Raw genomic sequence first — 9460 nt, forward strand, 5'->3', positions numbered from 1 at the left:
AGCGGGTATGAGTAGGATACTAAATATTTACTCGTTATCCGGTGAAAATGAGAATAAATAAAAAATTTGATATCATTTAGATTTGGATATAAAAACAATAATAAATTTTTACTTTTTTGAAATGAGTATATGATAGCAAAATTCATTCGTATCCTATCTTCATCTCGTTGTCATGTCTAATAGTGATTTTTGGACAGCGGGGTATGTGTGTTTGTGAATAAAACATGTATTATTTATTATTCACTTGGGTCATTCGAAACTCTTAAAGTGCATTATTGCATGAAAGAAATGAAACTTTATTTATTTAATATTCACTTTTATATAATTCAATAATGAACCATTTAGCTCACAATATTATTTTGGCTAGAACCATACATTTATTTAAAATGTTTCATTTAGAATCATTCACTCCTGCCTCTCCCAGTGGTTCTCTCGGAAACGAATTACCTGCAAAATTGAATAATTTTTATGTTAATAACTAAATCGAATAAAACATTCAATGTAGAATACACACTAGAAAATAGATAGAATAACACGCTTTTGTCACAACAATTACAATTTTAATTTTTTTTATTAAACTCATGCTAAACGTAATATTTTTACTTGAAAAATATTATTAAAAGAAAAGAAAATAAAAATTATGGGTAAGACTTTTAACCATATAAAAAATACTTAGTACTAGAGATTAATATCTATTAGGAAAGGAATAAAAACAAATTCTAAATAACATAAAAATGCTTTTTATATATATTTTTCTTCGAATCTTATAAGAGTCAATTTATCCACATAATATTATTTTCTTTTAAAATATAAGAACACTTAAATTTCATACGAGAATAGTTCGTTACGGTTTGAATTTAGACTTTGATAAAATTTTATAATTTCAAATGTTAAGATCTGAAGATGAAATGAAATCTAATATCCAAGCTTTTAAAGATAATTATATTCCTTTTAGAAAAATATTTATAAGATTGGCTGACTGCAATTTAAAACTATCAATCGAAGTTTGGATGTTCTGACCATCAATGAAATGAAATATTAGAAATCAAAAAATTAGAAATAGCTTCATAATAATTTACAATATCATTGCAATTTTACCATCCAACTTTTGAAATCCGAATAAACAAGTTCAACACACTCAATTTGACAAAATTATATATTTGTTTAACGTTTATATCAACATATTATATTTAATTGTAAAAAATAAATAAATTTGAATACCTGACATATGATTACAACGACAATATCCCTGGGAACAATAAACTACCGATGCACTGCATCCTACAGTACGAATATGGCGAATACAATCTTGCTTTGTTTTACATGGAGTTATAGTTATAACACCATCTTCTGCGTTTGTTTCCATTGAAAATGAATGACCTATAAAAATAATTGTACGGTTTTATTATACGTATGTACCAGAAAAAAAAAACATTCAGAACACATAAAATAAAGAGAAAATAAATACCATAATAAACTTCTATGGCAAGAATTACAAATAAAAATGCTAATATGAACGAATTCTTTGACATATCTCTCATAATGTTTCAAAATTTGAAATGTTTATGTTTGCTGTAATAATTTAAGGTTGATCTCTTTTATTTATAGGAAAAGTGTGAAGGTCATATTAAATGCAACGTACTGAACAACAACGAGGTAGTAATGTAAGCAGTTTCGTAATAAATACAGTATTTAATATAGTGTATTAATAATAATAATAATAATTATTATTATTATTATTATTATTATTATTAGGATTTGTTTGTTTCTAATGATGAAATTAAGGAAGAATGAGTTCATGAATTTGAGCAACATAAATAAGAGAAGTTGAAGTTCTTTGTTTTAAGAGATGACTACAAGAAAATGTTTCATTAGTTACCAATTTGAGTGACCAAAAGTGGCTAGTCATTATAGTGATCAATTTAAATATCAATTTACAACATAAAAAATTATTGGTTACTAAAATAGTTACTATTATAAATAAAAAATTATAATTGGTTACTAATTAACTAAAGACCAATTTAGTAACTAAGTCATCTTGGTAGTCAAAATCTAGATAACAAATTTTTAGTGACCAGTTTTCGTTGGTAGCCAAAACCATGGTAGGTAATTTTAAAGACCAACTTAGTGACAAAATATAATTTTTATTCATAATAGTAACTATTCTAGTAACCAATAATTTTCTACTTTGTAAATTGATATCTAAATTAATCATTATAATGACTAACAACTTTTGGTCACTAAAATTGATTACTAATGAGATATTTTCTTGTAGTAGATAAAGGTGGAAATAAAGATATTTGAATGTAAAATTTATGAAATAAAAAAATATTTTAATGGATAAAAAAATGTAATTATTATTATTTTTATAAGTTTCAGTGTTACTAAACTATATATTATTATTATTATTATTAGTAAATTATATATAAAACTACTTACTCCTAATTTACCATTTACAATATTATTATTTATTTATATTTTAAAGACTAACCATTATTTTTAAATATCTAAAATATAAGAAAATAATAACCTCTGGAAAAGACCCAAATATCCCAACTTAAACGAGTGACACATGTCCAATTTCCAGATTTTTTGGTAACTTTCCCTTCTGGATATTACCTAAACACCCATTTCTAAGTTTGTAACACGTGTCATTTTCTTTGGTTTTTTTGTCTTTGAAGGTTTAATTGTTGGGCTTCAACACGTGACCCAAAACTAAATCTTTTCAACTTCTCTCCAGAAGCTTCAGCACCACTCACACACTCACATACCACTATGCCACACTGCTTTTCTCCGTTCTCTTTCCTCTACTTTTTCTTCCTCACACCAGTGCAGGAAGGGTATTTGGCTGCGGTTATTTTTGCTATTCTACACCGGTTTTAGAGCCAAGACATATAAGACCAAGGCCAAAAAGGATTAACTTTTGGCCTCGGGTGTCACCCGAGCCAGATAAACCCATTTTATGCCCTGGTTCTACTGAGAACCGAAGTCGTATCTCTATATTACTGCCTCGTTATGATGGAACCGAGGCCTAAGACATTCAAAATTAAAAAGAAAATTTAGAAATAATACAATTGAATGGGGTTCTGGAATTCTCTTCAATCCTCTGTCATCCCCAACAATGGCATTCTGGAACGACTCCACGACCCAACCCCATCTTCCATTCCATTTTTCATTTGCAGAAAGATTAATCTTTCCAACATCATGAAACACTTCATAAATGTATCCTTCCATCACCGATTGTGGTTCTTCACAAACCCCACGACCCAATCTCAATCACCTGCACAAAATCACCAAAACAGAGGCTATCAAACCATCACAGATTCATCTTTATCAATTAATTTGTGCCAATACATAGAGCCCACTAGTGCATTTTAGAGCTTTTACAGTGCTGTATATGCCTCTGTTCATGCGGACCCACTGCATAAAAGCACGCGATGGCAGTTTTGTAATTAAATTCAACTTTTATGCCTCGGTTGTCATAATAACCGAGGCATATAGCTAAAAAAAATTTGACTCAACGCGTTGACCACTAATTTAATTTATTTATTTTTTTCACTGATGCAATATGCCTCGGTTCTCTCTTAACCGAGGCAGTAGAGACACGTAATTATTTTGACCACTGCGTTGACCCCTAATTTGATTTTTTTTTTACTGAAGGAATATGCCTCAGTTCTGTAATAACCGAGGCAGTAGTGGTAATATATGCCTCGGTTCAGCGCCTACCCGAGGCAGTAAGTGTAGAATATGCCTCGGTTTCAAATAACCGAGGCAGTATCCCTTCGTAGGGTTAAAAAACCCCAATTTCTTCACCGTAGCAGCGACGCACCCACGTACAAATCCCCTCCATTCACGTTTTCACTTCAAACTCAAAGTCATTCTCCATTCCAATCCTGCAGCATCCCATTCCAATCCCGCGGCATTCTCATTGATAACCATCACCTTCAACCTGCACTCAGAAGATCAAATAGACGCACGGAAGCAGGCCTTGGGGTTCGCGCGGAGGCAGACCGAGTCGCGCCTGAGAAGAGGGAGAATGGAGGTCGCATGTCTCGAGGCTTTCGTCGTCAACGACCATGGTGGACACCAGTGTCGCCTGCGACAACTGTTGCCGATTGCGGTGAGGAGACGAGCTCTTAGGGTTAGGGTCGATGTGTGCGTGAGAACGAAGTGGTTGGGCCGTCGAGAGGGATGGCGACGTCTTCGGCGTCGATTGGTGTCGCCGGCAAGCTAGCTGCGCGGTGGCGTGGTGAAGAGGAGATGGGGGCGTGCGGTGGCAGATTGAAGTTGTGGTGGTTTGAAGGGGAAAGGAGAAGAGGCTGCTGGAAGAAGAAGCTTTATTTTTTTTTTAATTAGGTTTACCCATTAGGCCTCGGTTGTGAAAAAACTGAGGCAGTAAATATTAAATATGCTTCGGGTTTGTAACCGAGGCATAAAGTACTACCTTTTTACCTCGGCCGTATATGCCTCGGTTACGGACCCGAAGCCAAAAGCTGGAAATAATCGCTGTCATTTCTATTTCCTGCACTAGTGGCCATATCTAGTAGTCCCACTATTATCCTCCTTTCTTCTCCTCTGTAAAAGAAGAACAAAGACAAATAACCATTAAAAAAAACAAGAACAGAAGCAATGAGATGTGTTGAAAGCTCGGTGGCTACGCATTTGGAGAAGATGATGGAGCAGAAAAACCCAAACGCGTAGGAAATGGCGTTGCCAATGTTCTCTCTGGGAATAGTGGTGCAGTGCGACTGCCACGATGCGACGTAGTGCGATTGCGGCATGGAGGCTAGTCGTGCAAGGAAGAAGCCATCCAACTCTAGTGTGGAGAGGAAGATGGAAAGCGCTAACAACACCAATGACGTCGCCAGTTCCGACGATTGCTCCAGCGACAGCTTTGGTTGGCGGCAGGAAGGTTCGTCTACGGTAGCTCTTGGTGGAGGTGTCGTTCTCGCATGAAGGATGAAGAAGAAATGATTTCCTGCAAAGGTGGGGGTCACGTTCGTCTACGGTTAGGGTTTCCTACAAAGGATTGAAGAAAGGGATTTGGGCTTAAGGTTGGCCATTTTAACCAGTTATACTGCCTCGGGTTCAAACAACCAAGGCATATAAGGCCTTACTACCTCGGGTCACTATCAACCGGTGCATAAAACTTTTTTTTTTAAAATTTAAAAATCCAAGTGGCGGGAGGAGGGAAATTTTGGATTGGCTTTAGGCCTCAGATCCGTTAGAACCGAGGCATAAGACCAGTTTCTGCCTCGGGTCAACTAGTAATCGGGACAAAAAATGTTGCATAAATTACAAAACTGCCACCGCGTGTTTATATGCCTCGTTTCCACTATGACCGAGGCATAAAGTCTGAGTTAAAAAGCGTAAAATGCACTAGTGCTCTCAGCTTCTTCTTCCTTTTCATTGCCAAGCTAAGTGTTTGCTTCTCTAAGTGTAACCCAACACAAATGTGTATGAAGGTATTTTTGTTGTTGTTTCGATTTCATCTTATAAACCTTTGTTTTGGTTTTCCAGGTGTTTCAAAACATATTTTTGGTTGATCAAAAGGTAATAACTTTCGATTTTTTTGTTCTTCTTTTTTCATATGCATTATTACCCGTGTTGTTGTTTGAAGGTGTTTTTTGTTGTTTCAGTTTTGTTTTCATAAACCTTTTTTGGTTTTTTCAAGAGTTTCGTACACCTATTATTGGGTGAAGAAAATGTAATAATTTTCAAGTGTTTTTTAATTTCTTCTTCGTCTTGCATATGTATTATTGTCTGTGTTGTTGTTTGAATGTATTTTTTGTGTTTGTATTTCATTTTCATAATTTTTTTTTCAAGTTCTCAACTTTTCTCCATAAGCTTCAGCACCACTTACACACTCACCTACCACTCTACTACACTTCTTTTCTCCGTTCTCTCTCCTCTACTCTTTCATCCTCACACTCTCAGCTACTTTTTGAAGCTTCTTCTTTTCCTCTATTCTTTCATGTTTTCTTCTTCTATTAAAAAGAAGATCGAAAATTTTTGAAGATCCAAAACGAAGTTCTCAAGCAGGATGAAAAATCATTATTAAGAGGTTGTTTTTTAGAAGGTTTGATTTTTATTATTTTTCCATTTTTTGAGTTTGATTTTAATTATTTTTATTTTGTGAGCCAACCCATCCTCCTGGTGGTGTTCCAATGGTGTTCCTCATATGTGGGTCTACGAGGTTAAACTTGAAGGATCTGTTGTTGGATCTGTACGTTATTCATGGAAGTTTTTTTATATGGATTTTGTGTATATATAATTTGTTTGGTTTATATAATGACGTTATTGTTCAATAAATATTATACTTAGGATGCCGATGAGGTTTTGAAGCAAGTTCTTGAAACTGAATACTTTGGATTTTTTGAAAAGATGAATGACTTGCTTAGTTAAGTTTCTTCAACACTAGATGGTAAAGTTTCTTCAATAAAACCTCTAGATGTTTCGGTCTCTTCAAATCAGTAGCATGGAAAACATAAATTATTATTGAAGACCATTTAATAGCATGAGAAACATAAATTACTATTTAAGACCATTTAATGCAACTAGATGGTAAAATTTCTTAAATGAAACCTCTAGATGTTTCGGTCTCTTCAAATCAGTAGCATAGGAAACATAAATTACTATGTAAGACCATTTAATAGCATGTGAAACATAAATTACTATTCAAGACCATTTAATAGCATGAGAAACATAAATTACTATTTAAGACCATTTAATGCAATAACTTACTCTATAAATAAATCTTACGTTCAATAAAACCATGCACAACTTCTAACAAAAATCTAAATTTATCACTGCATTGGAAATCTAAATTTATCACTGCTCAAGAAACCCTGCAAAAATTCCAATGCAATTTTTTTTAAATATATTTGCATAACGTCTAAATAATGAATACGAAATCTGAATAAACGTTTGTATAAATTTTTGTAATTATTATTTGCACTGCTCCAGATAATCATCATTGCACCACTGGTATAGATAATTGAACTGCTCCATTAATTTGAACTACTCGGAATAAACGTTCTGAAGATTCAATTGATTGGGATTCAACTATTGAAGTAATTCATTAATCTCTCTTGATATCCGAATATGGTGCACGTTTGTATAAATATTTTTTCATTATTATTTGCACCACTCAAGATAATCATCATTGCACTGGTCCACATATTTCAATTGCTTCATTTATTGTTTCACCTCCAACACGCTTTCATGATTCAACTTATTCAGATTAAAATATTCAAAAGATACATTTACTTCTCTCATCTACATTTCACACTTTCTTTGTTTGATCATTAAGAATTAGTTATTATAAATTTAATGTCTACATTGATAACAATACCTGCATTTATTTTTGTTTAAAAATGTTAACAACAATCTTACATTATGTTTGCATTTTTTTTAAGTTAATTATTCATGTGTGGACATTACTTTTGCACGAGACCAAAGTTCTCAATATTCCTATATTTTATTTTAACAACAATATGTACATATGCATTTCATTTCAATATAATATATAACTCAATGTACATTTTAAACAAAAATAAAATAAAATGTGTGTACCCATCAAGAATTAGTTATTATAAATTTAATGTCTACATTGATAATAATACCTCCATTTATTTTTGTTTAAAAATGTTAACATCAATCTTACATTACGTTTGAATTTTTGTTTAAGTTAATTATTCATATGTGGACATTACTTTTGCATGAGACAAAAGTTCTCAATATTCCTATATTTTATTTTAACAACAATATGTACATATGCGCATTTCATTTCAATATAATATATAACTCAATGTATATTTTAAACAAAATAAAATAAAATGTGTGTACCCATCAAGAATTAGTTATTATAAATTTAATGTCTACATTGATAACAATATCTGTATTTATTTTTGTTTAAAAATGTTCACATCAATCTTACATTATGTTTGAATTTTTTTTAAGTGGATTATTCATGTGTGGACATTACTTTTGCACGAGACCAAAGTTCTCAATATTCCTATATTTTATTTTAACAACAATATGTACATATGCATTTCATTTCAATATAATATATAATTCAATGTACATTTTAAACAAAAATATAATAAAATGTGTGTACCCATCAAAAATTAGTAATTATAAATTTAATGTGTACATTGATAACAATACCTGTATTTATTTTTGTTTAAAAATGTTAATATCAATCTTACATTACATTTGAATTTTTGTTTAAGTTGATTATTCATGTAGGGACATTACTTTTGCACGAGACCACAGTTCTCAATATTATTATATTTTATTTTAACAACAATATGTACAAATACATTTCATTTCAATATAACATATATCTGAATGTACATTTTAAACAAAAATAAAATAAAATGTGTGTACCCATCAAGAATTAGTTATTATAAATTTAATGTCTACAATGATAACAATACCTGCATTTATTTTTGTTTAAAAATGTTAATATCAATCTTACATTACTTTTGGATTTTTGTTTAAGTTGATTATTCATATGGGGTCATTACTTTTGCACGAGTCCAAAGTTCTCAATATTCCTATATTTTATTTTAAGAACAATATGTACATATGCATTTCATTTCAATATAACATATAACTGAATGTACATTTTAAATAAAAATTAATTAAAATGTGTGTACCCATCAAGAATTATTTATTATAAATTTAATGTCTACATTCACTACAAAAAAATATATATTTAATAGAGGTTATTTTGGAGAGGTTACGAAAATCTCCATAAATAAACATAACTTAAGGTAGTTTTGATAGGTTCTGTAAAACATTAACAATAACAAATAATAGTAGGGGTTTTAATGTTTTTCTTCAGAGGTTTATGACCTCCTCCACTGCTTATACTATATCTTTCACGTTTCACTCTTTCCCTCACTTTTTTCAACTTTCCCTCCCAGACTTTTACTGTTTCTTCTCTTTGAATTTCAAGTTCTTCTGCTTCTCGACAATCAGAACACAACACCTAAATAAAATGTGTAAATGTTTTTCTACTCTGCACAACGAATGCGTCAATTTCCTCCTTTACCCCTCACTGCGCTCAAATGCTGCCAGGATTCTGGCGAGGCTTGTCCACCATCAACGGTGACAGAACCGCCATGCATTAGTTGTTGGCCATTCCTCCACCGCAGACGACCTCCTTGTGCGCCTCACCTAGGGTTCGAACTGCAATGTGCTTGCCCCCGCTCGGATTCACTCTCGTGCTTCTCCACTCTTCGTTGCTAGATTTCGCTCTTCGCCACTACTCGGCTCTCGCATCAAATTAGGAATTGCAGTGAAGTTGGTACTTGAACTTAACCTATCTTCGATAATTTGAAAAATCACATGTGTTTCATTTTGGTTCCTATAGAAGATATCTTTTTGGTTTGCTCTATTTCCCTTCATTTAGCTTGTGCGAAGGTTTTCTAGTACTGTGTTTGTATTTGAT

The 9460-nt window shown here is 32.3% G+C and overlaps 1 long non-coding RNA gene across 1 annotated transcript; it reads right to left on the reverse strand.

Moving 5' to 3' along the window:
- Positions 1-280: 280 nt before the first annotated feature.
- Positions 281-1626, reverse strand: LOC146881757 (uncharacterized). Its single transcript, XR_014986175.1, has 3 exons — positions 1469-1626; positions 1222-1380; positions 281-447 (listed from the first exon to the last, which is right to left on the reverse strand). It is a non-coding gene; the product is annotated as an uncharacterized LOC146881757 (long non-coding RNA).
- Positions 1627-9460: the final 7834 nt, after the last annotated feature.

Source organism: Vigna unguiculata, chromosome 11 (assembly GCF_037176805.1).
Source record: "Vigna unguiculata cultivar grain cowpea cultivar isolate G323 ecotype 2 chromosome 11, ASM3717680v1, whole genome shotgun sequence".
In the NCBI taxonomy this organism is placed as follows: domain Eukaryota; kingdom Viridiplantae; phylum Streptophyta; class Magnoliopsida; order Fabales; family Fabaceae; genus Vigna; species Vigna unguiculata.